General features: G+C 32.7%; 1 protein-coding gene across 2 annotated transcripts in view; it reads right to left on the bottom strand.

The window, feature by feature from the left end:
* LOC135126863 (uncharacterized) overlaps positions 1–6321 on the bottom strand; it is a 351909-nt gene extending 345588 nt beyond the window's left edge. For both annotated transcript variants that reach the window (XR_010280143.1, XM_064053057.1), the window contains exon 1: positions 6182–6321. The gene's annotated coding sequence lies outside the window, so the exon portion shown is untranslated. The remainder of the gene's footprint in view (positions 1–6181) is intronic.
* Positions 6322–14241: the final 7920 nt, after the last annotated feature.

Below are 14241 nucleotides of genomic sequence, written 5' to 3'. Positions count from 1 at the left end.
ATGAGTAAGCGCAGAAATGATATTTGTAGCCATTTCTGACATAGACAATTATACACGTTCGTGTTAGCGTTTTCTATAAAACGTATACGTAACTAACACAGAAGTTTTTGTCAGTTTTCTTTAATTTTATTGTTATTTGCTTAATTCACTATTATATTGCGACGTTTCAAGTACTTAACAGTTAATTGAACGACGTAATTATGCAAAGTCTGAACAGAGATCTTGATATTCATGCATTGTGCTAACCCGGCGCATCCACCATTTATTGCACCATTCGAATAAATACAATTACGAACGAATTGAATAAGCGATCTTTGTACACCATGAAATTGACCTGGAACTCATTATCTCGCCAGCCACAATTGTGACAAATATTATTTTTACGGCAAATAATCTCGGCTATTTACATTTCAACTCAAGAAAGTTTCTAATTTCCTCCTTCATTTAGATTTGCATTCAGAGAAGGTTTTTGCCTACCAGCCACAGTCGCTTCGGCGAATGATTTTATCAAACAAATAAGCAATTACGCTTGCCGTCAAAAGAAAAACAGATACTTTCTGCTGCTTTTCTTACAGTCGTTGATTTGTCAAAAATACAAAATACATACAATGGTTTCTACAATTCTATACGTAGATATTACATACACACTTCGAAAAATTTTAATTGTATCCATTTTTTTCTTCAATAGTTTTTCCTTGTTGCGATTGTATTTTATAGTAGTAAAATTTGAACATAGTGTGCAATGTATTATTTTCAAAATCTGTGGTTTCATCCTCATTATGTTTTGTTCTCATTCCATAATAATTAACGTAACTGATGGTATACAAGTGTAGCGAATTTGAAAACAAAACTGATAAGAGATTTTTTTTAGAAGTACTTAATAGATATTAAAAAAAATAAAAAGTAAACAAAAAATGTTGCTCCTTTTTTTCACTTTAACAAACTTTACTTAAAGAGTTGTTTACATTTAAAAGAAATTTAAGACTTAATAAAATAGAAACAGTAATTAAAAAAGTGCTACAAAACGTAATAGCAGTAGCCGTCTTCAAGCTGAGACCCTACCATTTAAATTTTAAATATATCTCTGCCATTACAGTTAACGCTGTGCTATAAGTATTTCTGTCTTGATGGTGCACTATCACGTAATATATTTCTGTTTCCCAAGCTACAGTTAACAGAATTCGAAATAAGTTTATTTTGACGGGTTTCGAAATCATGCTTTTATTACGTCCCATATCCTGGAAAATAGAAAAATGCCAGTTTTTCTTGCCGACGCTGCCTGTGTGACATTTTTGGCAATTATATTAAACCCACAATCTCAGAAAATACTACTGATTATATCGAAACTGTAAAGTTGTTTCTTAAAACTATTAGGTAAATATTAAGATGAGGTATCGTTTGTACGTCACTAATGTGCCTTATAATTCAAAACTCTATTACAGGGTGGTTAATGTCACATTGTACGAACCAAAATATTTAAACTAACAAGGGTCTCAAAATAAATAATCAAGTTATCTATTTTAAACTATCCTAATATATACTCGAGAAGTTAAAAATATTATTTTCTTCGATTTTCACTTTTCGAGCGTGAGCTTGTCATCGGCGACTGCTTGCTTTCATATTTTTTGAAGGGTCATGACCCCTAGAGTACGAAAAAATGAGTCTCTCCTTTCCGTCCGTCTGTCTGTCTGTCCGCCGTCCGTGACGATTTTTGTTAGACAGATAATCTTCGAAACTGCAAATTTTATGTATGTGTTATGAATACCATGTAAATAGTAGCTGGTAAAACGCTAACCAAATTTTATTTAATCATCCCGACCTCAAAATTGTACATAATAGTAAATGGGTTTTAAATTGTATAAAATAACATCGTCCTACACGAGTAGTATATGAATCCGTGTTGAGTTTTTACCCGAAGCGTCCAGTTTTATGGAAAAAAAAAATATATAACAACATTTTGCAATTTGATTTTGAATCTGCAAAATCGAATGCTCTGAAATCTTTCAGACGTTTCGAAGTTATAGTAAGTATGGTAAATTTTTCATCAAAATATATCTGCTTATCCTCCAAAAAATTGGTGACGTCATCTCAAAATTTTGCTAAATAAATTCTTAAATGTGAAAGTTAGATGGGCTTGTACTTGGGATTTATCATTACATTAATTTTTGTTAGAATTGCTTATACATTATAATTAATGTTTTGTAACAATGCGAATATTCGCGGGCCTAAAACCGGGACGTCTACCAAGAGCTAAGAGTAAATCCGCGATCGCCGCGCCGACCCGGCCAGACAAGGGGATTCTTTCTTGAAGTTTTAGATGAGTTTGGAAGTGTCTGACCCGGTGCTGTGGCGGTTTTTGCAAAGTTGTTTTGTGAGAAGTGCAGAACCCCTGTAAGGACCGACTACCGTAAGTACTGTTTGGATTTTCGCCGCCTCCCACCGAAAAACCGAACCGGCGTCACCGTTTTTTTTTCGTCACCGCAAAAAGCCGAAACAGTTGAGCACACGTCGTGTTTCACCACCGCGCTTCCCTCCCGGGTCGCCGTAGCGTCCCCGGATGATTTTCTGTTCCAGGACTAGGAGGAGCCCGTCCTGGTTCCTGGAGGAAGTCGGCGTCCAAGAGGGCACAACCATGCTGGCCGTTTTTTTTTTTTAATTTCTTTTGTAGATATTTAAGATTATTTTAGCCGTAAGATTATTTTAGCCCTGTAGCTAGTGGCAGGGAATAAACACGATTATTGTTAATTTTTCTCACCCCCGGTGGCGTGAAGGTGACTGCATAAGCCTAGGTCGGCCAGACCTGTTTCTGTTCAGCGACACTAGTCGGCCCAAGGCTTGGCACCGAGGCACGCCACCCCTACGCGTTATCGGCGAAATTCCGGACCGTCACAGTCCGTCAGTGGAATTTCGTCGCAGTGTGTGTCAACTTATTTTATTGATTAAATTAGAAACGGCTCACCCCATTTTCCCAGAAAATTTGGGAACAATACTGTTATTATTAGTATTACACTACACCGATCCAAGTTGATATACGTGTCCTTGCAAAAATTTCACAAAATTTTGTAAAGAAAAAACTCACTTGAAACATATGTAGCACGCTTCTTTACATCTACTTTCACATTCCATACATTTGTTTATTTCAACTTATAAGGGTTCTAATAAAAAAATTAAATTCGCAACATCGAAATTTTATAGTTTTTCGTAAATGTTTCATTGTACTTCAGACGCGAGGGAAGTTTTGTCGAAACAACTTTCGGCCATTTTTTTCTTTATTTTTACTACTCGCTATAATATTACTATATTATCCAGTTCAAAGTAATTAACTTCAAAAAAATAAAGCACTAATATGTTAAAATATTTTTAGAAATTAGTATTGTAATAATTAATTTCAATGGTAAACATTTTTTAGATTTGAAAATAATTTTATTACTCAAGGTACATACTGCTGACTATTATTAAAACTATATTGAAAAATCTAAACACCGCCGGGTGTTCAAGGCACTTTTGCGACCTTTTTCTGTAAATTAAACTTACCTTATTTTGATTCTTGTAGTAACTGCAATATTGTCATTTATTGTTACTGATTAAACTAACAATAAAAAATATATTTGGAGCAGGCCTTGGAGTTATTAGTTGCCGTTATTTATAACAGGGTAATTATTTGCCGAGACTAATAAGTATGCCTGCATCTTAAATGATATTTGACTTGGCAGCAATTTTTCGCGGTTTATTATTAGTTCATCTTTTACTTTGTTTCATAAAAATCAGTTTTTTTTTCAGAATTGTTGTGTCAGTGTTGCGTTTACTTTTTTAGCAAGACTTTTTCTGAACAACACAAAATATTTCTGGTAATGATCCTACAGAATGTTCGACTGAATTATCCAGAATATTTTCTTATTGTTGCTACTGAAAATTTCAGGGACTCTCATGTTTTCTTTTACTTTCTAAAGAAAAAAAAAATACCAAAGGAAATTATTGTCATGGTCATAACCGTTATGATTTTGAGTACTTCCATTTTTTTATGAATAAAAAGTGACTTGGCAGCAGAAAACACTTGCTTTTTTTAAAATTAATTAATGTTGAATCATTGCTGGCTGACCAAATTTTTTCAAACCCTCGAAGATAGTGTTCCTTATGTTAACGGGAAAGTTTTTAACCAGCAGATAATTTATGGATGTAATTATGTTGTAATTAGGTACTTATTAATTTTATTTCAGAAATCTGCATTAAAGAAATTTGCACTAAAATGAGAAAACGTTTTCTAATCGAATATTATTTTGTTGTTAAATGTCATTAACATTAACCGCCAGTTTTTCACGTGACTTTACACTCTAGAAAAGTCGTAAGTAATTGAATTTTCACCGCCTACTCCAAATATGTTTTTTATTGTACCGTTTAATAACAATTGAGATAATAAAATTCCCGAGAAAATATATTTTCAACGTATATAATTAATCACTATTATTATTAAACAAAAGGTGTTCCAGATTTCTGCAAAATAAAAGTAGTATGAACTGTATCCTAGAATAAGAAAGATGGATGCCGCGAAATATTACTACAAATAAAATTTCAAAGTGACCAGTTGATAAAAATTATTATTTCAAATGATTGACTGTAACGAATCCAGATAGCTTCCTCAAAATTTTACATACCTATTATATTGTATAAAAAGTAGTGGACGTAACTCTGTAACTTTAAGACGCATTTATATGTTATGTAGTTTGTCATTAAATTTGGTTTTTATTACACGTTGATGTATGTATATAAGAAATATTACCTGTTAAATAAAACCTAAGTCGTTTTATTCATGACGATATATTTTGCTGTAAGAATGCTTTTAAACAGAGGGAAAAACGTGTTTTAATATATTTCATCTGAGAAAAATAGATGTACTACAATTAAAACCTTTGTTTTGAATTTTGAACACTATAATTATGCTGAACTGAAAGAAAATATTTATTACAACATTTCCTGGTCGTAAATAAATGGAGATATTTTCCCAGTGATAAACACTGCAATAAAACATCTAACAGAGTAGCTAAATATTAAAATATTAATTATACTTATATCAAGCGGTCGAACGTTTCATTATTTTTATTCTACGAACTTTCGCCGAGTTATAAAATCAATTTCTTATATAACTTCTAACATGTGTAAAAATCTGCTTGAAAAATTGTTTTATCCTACAGGAATTATATCACTTTAAATTAAAAAACTCATTGGGGTTAAGTCAAAACCTATTGCAACGTAAAACCCACCTGCATTTGTAAATTTATGTTGTAAAAATACGGCATTCAGTATTCGTACTAAATGGTTCTTTCATGATTATTAGTAGTTTAATGAACTTTTCAAGAAATTCGGTCATCGCCAACATACAATAAGGACTAGATGTGTTAAAACAATTTGTTAGAAGTTTTCAACTGGGGCGCATTTCTGCAAAATTCAAATATGCTGTAAAATAAACGAAGAGCACAATTGTAACTATTTTATCTACTGTTCTAAATTGCAAAAAAATTGGTTATACGGTCCCACAACCCATAATTGTCGACTGGGCTTTAGTGTAAGTAAACAAATACAACCACTATTGTAAGCAACAAGGCAAACAAAAAACTCTCGTTCGATAAAGCCCTAAATCTGTATAACATAAACGTGAACAAATTTCAAGAAACTCCATTCTTAAGAATTGAAAAATACGCGAATTTCCCACTTCAGTAAATATTCTTTTTTATTATACCTCCGAGTACAGAACACTACACAACTTTGAACCCCCTTCAAAAGCGTTCGCATAAAAGTGAAACTCCATCACAAGTGAAATTTCAAACTTTTTCCACCCGTAAAAATAATGTATCGAAATTGTTTTTACTACTAACAAGCACATAAACACTATCATCGCCAACAACAACAAAAAAAAACAAACGTCAATACCCCAAGAACCGCGATATCGACATCAAAATGCGTGACGTTATCGAGTGTTTTGTATAAAAAGAAATAATTTATTAGGAAATGTGGGCCGATAACGGCGGCGAGGCGACCTGGCATCGTCTTTCCCTCATTTATTTACTTTTGCCATCGATTTTCGCCTATTGGATAATTGTTATGCGCGCAAGGTCCGGTATGAACCGCGTGGACAGTGCAAGTCTGTCTATGTCGAAGGACACGACTAAAGAACATCAAAACTCACCAAGAAGTCTGTAACGAGAATTTTGATGAGAGGTCTAGCTGCGAAACAAAGTTCGCAAGACATGCATATGGAGCGGCGCACGTTTTAATACGCTGTCGGTACACAAACGGGCATATTTCGGCCGCCGGAGCGTTCTGTTGCCGGAGGACGTCGGAGCTGTACTGAGCGTCAAAACCGTCACCTGGTCGACATCGTCGCGACGCCCTCCAAGAGAATCGCGCACTTCTCCAGGATGGATAGCTATCGTGCGCTGACAAGTTTTTAACCTGGGGTTGCTAGATAACAGCTGGCTACTCGAAAAGTTTTTTGAAAAAAAGAGCAACTTTAGCTTTTATTGTGGCATGACAAAAAAAATTCAGTAAACATAAAGTCAAATATCTAATAAGTGTTTCATTTGAAGGTATGAAAACACCAAATCGGGTGTGCCGCATGATTTTTGATTTTGATGAAAAAAAAATTGGATGATCTTTTAGGTAACAAATACGAAAATTCGTCGTCATTAATTTTTTAGAATGCTCCACTTACTATCGGCACTAACTCAAAGGCTGAAGTTGTATTATTTTCATACTCTCCTGCTACACGCTGATACCTTTTACTTCCTGAGTCTAACCTAAGGAAATATAGTAATCGAGTAGTCTCCCGTTTCTATCTGTCTGTCGGTCTGTCTGTCTGCCCCCTGTCCGAATTTTTATTAGACAAATAATCTCCGAAACTATTGGACCGATTATTGTCAAATTTTGTATGCATATTAGGAATATCATGTGGACGGTACACTAACCAAAGTTTGGTGACGTCCGCTGATTATATTGCACAATTAACATTACCGATTTTGTATGAAATATAATATACTCCTGTACTTATGGTTTACGAATCTGATCTTCATTTCGTTTATTATTATTATTAGTAATAATTTTAGGTCTCTGTTTTGAAACGATAAACTCGTTTAAATCAAACACATTTCTATGTGATATTCCTCCGATGTATAAACATAAACACTTCAAGTTACGCCTATGGCTGAGAGGCCATTTTTCCCGTTGATTATCTGCTATAAATATATTTTACATTGTCCGTATTTGTGCGGCGTCCAGCCAGAAGCGGATTTATAGGGATGCTTCTAATGATGGAGCGTCAGACCACCGAAGTTAAAGGGCTCCTTCTGGTCTAAATGTAAAGAAAAATAAAATTTATTTGTTTGTAATTTGGTTATTACAAGAACACAATTTCGTTTTCGTCTAAGTATTTGTTGACACGTAAGATTTCTAGATTGTGCAAAATGCAAATTTGGCAACTTCCGGGCGTTCCAATAATTTATGACTTGCAGCAAGTCAGCCACCTACATAAAGAGCTCTCGCCGCCGGACGGCTATGTTTTGTTTTAAGTATCAGTTTCTCATCCTTATGTTTGCTTTTCGGTTCGTTCAGTAATTTTAAAAGTGTGCGTTACCTACTATCTATTTATTAGTGAATTTTATAGTTTATTGTCAAACATTAAAAAAACCGCTTGCATAATTAATTTTGTGTGTAAAGACATCTAAAACTTAAGGTTCAACATGAACCGCAGTTGGTAATATATCGAAATGTCACACGTTTTTTTACACTCCAATCTTCTACGTTCTTCTTTTTCTACATAAATTAAAGTATTGAAAATATGTAAATTAAATTTTCTAACCAAGACCAACTCCTAATTTATAATAAGAAAAAAATGGGTCCCAGATAAATAACAGCATCAGGTCTCTAAGAATCTAGATCCGGCCCAAGATGTCCACTGGAATTTGTGCCCCCACCGCGCAAGGCCTGCGAGGATGTTATTTATGCCGCTGGATTTTACTTTGTAGAGAAGTTACCACAAACCAGAAATCGCAAAATATAGTTTTATAATTTTTCAAAGAAGAGATTTGTACCTTGTTCACTGTATTATTTGTTTTTATTTTTTGGGTTAAAGGTTAATATGTTTTAATTTATAGTCAAAAAAAAATTTGTAAAAACTATTACAACATTTTTGTTTCTGTCATATATTTATAAGAACTTATAGGTACTTCAGACGCGAGGGAAGTTCTGTCGAAATAAACTTTGACCAATTTTTTCTGTGAGATGAGCAGTTAATTTAGCATATCGGTGTTAAACCACATAATGGCAGGCAATTTTTAATGAAATAAGTGTTAAGCTTCAAGTTCCAAAGAAAATTGGTACAAGATTTATTAATGATTTATTTTTGTTGTATTATTCTTTATGTCGTGAATTTCTTCTTTTATTCTCAGCCTTAATTCCTCCAAATTGTTGTGGGTGCTCTAGGTTCTAATAATTATTTTGAGAATTAATGCAATTTCCCAATATTTTCTGGAGTTGTCTTATCTTTCGACCCGCCACTTCTCTTTTTTCTTTGTAGAGACAAAGCTTCTCGGAACTTTAGCACAATTCATTATAATGCGTGCCAAAAATGGACAGACAACGAAATTCTTCCCGGAATTCGTCGCAGTCCGCTTGAATCGAATACTCCCACACACCTTCTGGCTGTTTCGAATTATGCGACTCATTCGTAAACGCCTTCTGCTCCAAATGGAAATGTCAGTTGTTAGTAATGCGCAAGTACACAAATAAAGTTCTGAAAAAAATGTTTTTAATAAAGTAAGGTGATTTCTCCAGGAAGCAACAACAAATAAGAAAAGTAAGGTTAGAAAGAGTATTCCATGTAACAGTTGTTCAGGCCCCAGCGAGGCTGATTAATAAATAAACGTAAAATTTTAATCAAAGATAAAAATCCGTGTATAAGGATTTTAATTTTCGGCTTTTTGGGTGTTGTTAAAATTTCCCTTACGTACCTTTAGAAACTTCATAAAAATCATTTTTTATAAAAAAATCTATCTATATGTAAGTAACATTTCTCTTCATTTGTTAAAACGTCAGACATTGCAACTAAATTTATTTATAACTAAAGCCTGAAGTTTTCTCTCCGCAATCAATTCTTTATTCAGACAGAAATTCCGTCGCCCCTGAAATACAGGCGAAAAAATACAGATTTTTTGAAAAATAGTTATAAAATCTTTTTATATATAAGCCATGTAGGTTAAAAAAAGTTTAGTGTGTGTGGACTGTTAAAGTACAGGTAAAGATGCTATGCATCTATTTCAAGTGAGTTTTTTCATAACGACGTAATCAACATTTTAGCAAGGACACGTATATCAATTTCAATAGGTGCAGGATAGTACTAATAATAATAGTACTCCAATCTTGGAGAAAATGGGGTGAACCGTTTAATCAATAAAATAGATATCCTCATTCGTTAATTATTTTGAATCACCCTGTATGCACTGATGATACTTTGCATATTTTAGATAGGATTTATTGGGCAACTTTTTTTTAAATGGGAATAAACGGATAAATTTTGATTAACGATTTACCGTTCTTACGATAACCTTCAACATTTTCAAGATTTCAGAGCATTCGGTTTTGCAGTTTGAAAGTTAAATTGTTATAAACGTTTGATTTTTTTAGATTAGTAATACTGATTTAAGATTTTTAATACACAGTAGCATTACAGGTGGTAGTTACATTTATTTTGAGAATTAATGTGACTAGTACATTATTCTACAAGTAACGAAAATTAAGCATTTCTAGCGAGTAAAAAAATATTGATTCACCAGCCCAGCAAGTGGATTAAATTTTGTCGAGATAGAAAACTTAATTTTTTTAATACGTGAATGTATTTTTTTCCTTAAAACTTGGTGGAAAAGCTTGGGAGGAAGCAAATTTCTACGGAAGGTTATTTGGACAGAACTTTTCTCGGACCTGAAGTACAGTTGAAAAATTAGAAAATTCACTTTTGTAAACACGTATACCAGTTTGAATGGGTGCACTGTAATATTTGAAGAGCACTTTACAAATAAACGACAGTACAGAAATTTCAGTTGGGACTAATTGCATTCTTAAAGAAACAAAATCTAGGAAGCAAATCCAAAAACTAAAAAGTTTTGACATCTAAACATATTTGAAAATTCTCAGAAGGCAACATCTACACAAGACATTGTTTGCACCGAACATTGGCTACATTGCTAATCGCTGAGAGTAGTAGTATATTGTGGTTTAAAAAGGCTGTTCAATAACTTCAGTCGGAAGATAATAATAATATATCGAAGACAGTCTCCAAAATTAAATTAGAATGTCAAAGAAAATTTTCAATTATCTGACTCCTGACTCAACAAAAGTTTCAGAGCATCAACATCCCTTACAACCTTCGTCTACTTTGAGTGTCAACACACTGGCGAACCATTTTGTCTCTATGGCTATTAAATTTTCATGATTTGATTGTATTTTTAATATTCACCAAAATAAATCAAAATTGTGAACTTTGTGCTTGGCAGTAACAACATGTGAGTTATTTTTAAGGTAGCTCCTTTTGATTGAAATACCCTGAATTTTGAGAGTAGCTTCCATACTTTTTCCGCAATTTCTACTACATTGCACACTACATTCAAATAATGAACAACAAATAGAAAACCTATATTTTACTTCCCGAACGTAAGGAAGTATTGTAATCGAGTCCGTCGGCCGACTCTCTACTTTTACGTTTTCTCGACCTTTCATGACCCCTAGAGTACGAAGAAATAGGTCTCCCGTTTCCGTCTGTCAGTCCGTCTGTCTGTCCGTCTGTCTGCCGACCCGAATTTTTATTAGGGAGATAATCTCCGAAAGTACTGGGCCGATTGTTGTCAAATTTTGTATTTATGTTAGAGATATCATGTAACTAAAATTTGTCTAGTCATCCCCACTAATAATGTGATGACGTCACTTCAAAATTGCACATAGCAAATTGGTTTTAAATTGTATGAAATAACATAAATGTCGTTTCTAACTCCGTATTGAGTTTTTACCCGAAACGCCCAAATTTTTGGAAAAAAATCAAAATTATAAAATAACATTTTGCAACTTAATTTGGAATCTCCAAAACCAGATGGTTTACAGTTATGATAAGCATGATAAGTTTTTAACCAAAATATATTTACTTATCCCCTCCAAAAAATTGATGACGTCAGCTCAAAAGTTCGCCGAATAAATCCTACCTCAAATATACAAAATATTATGATGAGTATGTACTTGTGATTTATCATTCCATTCATATTTTTTGGATTTGCATATACAGGGTGACTAAAAAAAATGAATGCGTGAATTTATTTTATTGATTTAATCAGGAACTATAAAACCGAATGGTTTGAAATCTTGGAGATGTTTTAAAATTATCCTAAGCATGGTAAATTTTTAATCAAAATGTATTTACTCATCCCCCCTAAAAAATTTATGACGTCACCCCAAAATTTTGCTGAATAAATCCTCTCTAAAATGCACAAAATATGATTAGTCTGTAGTTGTGATTTATCACTCCATTCATATTTTTTGGATTTGCATATACAGGGTGACTCAAAAAAATTAATGAATGCGTGAATTTATTTTATTGATTTAATCAGAAACTACAAAACCGAATTCTTTGAAATCTTGAAGGTGTTTTAAATTTATCGTAAGCATGGTACATTTTTGATCAAAATGTATTTACTCATCACCCCAAAATTGTGCTAAAAAAATGTTATCTTAAATGTGTAAAGAATGATGAGTCTATACTTGTGATTTATCACTGCATTAATATTTTTTAGATTTGCTTATAATGAAAAAAATTAATGACTGAGTCAAAGATGACGTTATCTCAAAATTTTGCCCAATAAATTCTATCCAAATGTGCAAAATATAATGAGTTTTTACTTGTGATTCATCATAACATTCATATATTGATCAAATTAAGAACGAGTCACCCCATTTTCCCGAAAATGTGGAAATACAAACGTCTTTATTTAATAAGAATTATAATGATGATATTCAGAACATTTGCATTTTAAACTGATCTGAGAGAATCTAATGTTGGATAATCCTACCTCTAAAAAAATTCGACAACTGACCAGGTTCATGTTAAAAACTTGCCTAATGACTCGCTTTATTCGCAGAAACAATAATAAATACAATTCGATTCACTTTCTGAAAGAATATTGGAGGCCGACCCTGTTTCATCTTCAATTATACAGCTCTCTGCTCTCACTGGAAATTGCTTGAAGGGCGCCCGAAGTTATTAATTCATAAAAAAAAAATTAAGAAGGAATTTTTATTATTACTTATACCCTAAAATCGATTTCTTCAGATGAATGACTAATCACTTTTTTTTAATTTCCTACTCTTGTACGACGAAACACGCAGGTGTGTAAAGTAAAAATTCTTGTAGCATTTTGCAAAAAATGATTTTCTTTAAAATAAAAGAATGAAGAAATGCACATTGGAAGAATTACCCTGGTGACATTTTTACATCGTAGTTGCATGTTTGCTATCAGTAAATCATTAGATTTGGTTTTTAATGTATGGTGACATGGTTACGGGAAACATTGCTTGGTACATAAAACCTCACACATTTCATACATGCACATTTACTCCTTAAAAAAAGCTTCCAAGAAAAAACAAATTCTGTGATATGTACACCGGATGATTGAGTTTGATATTTGGAGTCATTTACTTATCTTAGAAACTAAAAATACAAACATAATTTATATCGTTACGTTTTTCGTGGGTTAAGCTCAACAATTTATTTCCCAGCGATTATTTACAGAATAACTTAGAATTAACTTAACTCCTAGTCATTAATCGACTGGAATGAATTTGACTAGATTTTAATTATCTCACTGATTGGACTCGACTGCCCGTTCCCAGCGGTGGTCCCTATTTAAACAGCCACACGCTCCTTTCTAGATATTTCGCGATCAAGGTTGTTCTGGAGGGCCCACCGCGACTTCCGCAAAATATATTCTTAGTTTCATGTAAAAAGTAATTATGACTATCAAGTAACTATTAAATTTATAGTATTTTAAATGTATCTGATAGAATTTCTTCGACCACAACGACGAAATGTACCTGAAAGAACTCATGTTTATTTATGTGTTGTTGAAATACTTTTCATCAGTAATTTGGTGAAATTAATAAAAAAAGACTATAATTTACTTACCTGTAAAGTTGGTTTATTACAGAATTAAATTCACTTTTATTCAAACAGACATGGCTAGACATTGCTATTAATGCGACTAAAATTACAAAAGATAACAGCGAACATCTTTTTTTGGATTGCCATTATTTTTAATGAGTTCTTGGAAGCAGTTAACTACGGGACAGTTAGATATATTGGTCAATTACTAATTTATAATTTCTGGAAAAAGGAGTTGGGAGCTTTTGTGGGCGTAATATATTGCAGCATTGGTTCATTTATATTTAGGAATTTTCTTAGATATAGGCGTTATATTGGGTCACATATATCAACTATAGTATTAATTTTTTAAGCAACTGTAAAATTAATTCGGGGTTTTTAAAGAAAACTCGTTAAGTTTTATCTTCAGGAATATAGCGCAGATACGAATACAAAAATGGATAATTAATACAATAATGTTACAAACTTAACTCCATTTAAATTCAAATTCGCTTAACTTTATCGTTCTATTTACATTTTTTTAATTATAGAATATAAAAATATTAAACCTTTGACCTTATCACTGTAATGCATCACGGTTCAATTCGTTCTTGGGAGTTCAGTAACACCATTACGAGATAATCGCGCTAATCGAACTTCATCAACTTTTAACAAAGTATAAAGTTAGGAAAACTTGATGCTTTTTTAAGTTCGTTTCACACTCATTTCTTTAATTTTCCCTTGTTGCTAAAGCAGATGATATTCAATAAATGGTAATATATTCATTTCGCTTAAAGTTTGGCGAAAGTGGAAATTTTCAAAACCTTTTAAGAATTATACGAGAAGCAAAAAAAACTTTATTTTTGTATTCTTCAAGATGTGAAACGCAAACATGAAATTCATCAAAAACGCTTGATTACAACACTTTTCGAGCTTGTTGCTTTCAAAGTAATAAAGCTAACAATAAGTAACGAACAATGTTCTTTTGAAATCTGGAAATGATTTATATCTACTGGACCAGACATTTTGCGCATTCGAAACTTATATTCAATGCAACTTTTCTTTCACGTCGTGTA

This window comes from Zophobas morio, unplaced genomic scaffold (assembly GCF_036711695.1).
Source record: "Zophobas morio isolate AGI-343-1 ecotype UQ-CSIRO unplaced genomic scaffold, CSIRO_AGI_Zmor_V1 ptg000011l, whole genome shotgun sequence".
NCBI classification, from domain to species: Eukaryota; Metazoa; Arthropoda; class Insecta; order Coleoptera; family Tenebrionidae; genus Zophobas; species Zophobas morio.
This window is presented reverse-complemented; position numbering and strand designations above follow the sequence as displayed.